This window comes from Physcomitrium patens, chromosome 20 (assembly GCF_059467195.1).
Source record: "Physcomitrium patens ecotype Gransden chromosome 20, ASM5946719v1, whole genome shotgun sequence".
Taxonomy (NCBI): domain Eukaryota; kingdom Viridiplantae; phylum Streptophyta; class Bryopsida; order Funariales; family Funariaceae; genus Physcomitrium; species Physcomitrium patens.
The window spans coordinates 11,710,712-11,712,413 of record NC_143429.1 but is presented as its reverse complement, the minus strand read 5'-3'; positions in this window follow the sequence as shown (position 1 = coordinate 11,712,413).

The window sequence follows — 1,702 nt, the reverse complement described above, 5'->3', positions numbered from 1 at the left end:
TACAGAAGGTTTGAAGATGGACCCCAAGAAAGTAGAAGCAATCATGTCTTGGGAGGTTCCGAAGACGGTTAGAGACGTACAATGCTTTCTTGGTTTTGCTAACTTCTATCGGATCTTCATCAAGAATTATTCTCAAGTTGCTGCTCCTCTCACTCGATTAACATGCAAGAATAAGTTGGAATGGGGACCTTTGGCGGAGAAGGCGTTTCAAGATTTGAAGACAGCATTTACTATAGCTCCAATTTTGGTACATCCAGACTTTACAAAGGCCTTCTATTTAGAAACTGATGCTTTAGATTTTGCTTTGGGAGCTGTGCTTTCACAAATAAGTGAAGATAAGAAGCTCCATCCAGTTGCATTCTATTCTCGGAAGTTCTCTGCTCCTGAAATCAATTATGAGATCCATGATAAGGAACTTCTTGCTATAGTGGATTCTTTCGAAGAATGGCGTCACTTTCTTGAAGGAGCTACACATCCAGTAACCGTATATACGGATCACAAGAATTTGGAGTATTTCATGACGGCTCGAGTTTTAAATCGACGTCAAGTTCGGTGGAATATGTCGCTATCTAGATTCGATTTTGTTATCACTTATCGACCTGGAAGGCAGTAAGGACTATCCGATGTTTTATCAAGGAGATCGTATCTTGCACCAAAGGTTAGAGAAGCAGCGTTTGATCAACAATGTACAACGTTATTGAAGCCAGAGAGATTTCAACTTTGTGCTACTATTGTATCATTTGATGCTGACTTCCTAAACCAAGTACGTGCTATGACCATTAAAGATTCAGTAGCCATTGATATCAAGCAACGTACCAATGACGACAAGTTCAAGGTGGAGGGAGATCTTTTATACTTTGAAGAGCGATTATATATTCCAAAAGGACTAGCACGACTCCAAGTTCTTCAATCTCGCCATGATTTTCCAACTGCGGGACATTTTGGATTCAATAAGACCTTGGAGCTTATTTCCCGAGATTTTTGGTGGCTCCAAATATGGAAGGATGTGAAAGATTTTGTCCTCTCTTGTGACATCTATTCAAGATCTAAGAATCCTCGGCATCGCCCTTATGGACTTCTACAGCCATTGCCAATTCCACGTTGACCATGGTCTTCAATTTCTATGGACTTCATCACAGACTTGCCATCATCAAACTCATTTGACAGCATCTTTGTCGTGGTAGATCGGCTTATGAAGATGGCACACTTTGTTCCTTGTAAGAAGACATCGTCCAGTGAAGTCACAGCAAGACTCTTTCTCGATAATGTGTATCGATATCATGGACTACCAGATGATATCATATCAGATCGAGGTACCCAGTTCGTGTCAAAGTTTTGGAGATCTCTCTTTGGGATATTGAAGGTGGATATCAAGCTTTCTTCAGCTTTTCATCCTCAAACTGATGGCCAAACGGAACGGGTGAACCAAGTCTTGGAGCAGTACTTACGATGCAGCATCAACTATCAGCAAGACGATTGGATGGCATATCTACCGCTAGCCGAGTTTGCATATAACAACACCCTCCATGCGTTGACTCAACAAACACCATTCTTTTCCAACTATGGGTATCATCCGAAGCTTGATTTATTGAGTCCGTCAATAAATAACAATCCAGCAGCTGAAGGATTTGCGAAGCAACTATCAGAGCTTCAAACTATGTTTAAGCTTCAATTACAATCCGCTCAAGAATCCTATAAGACG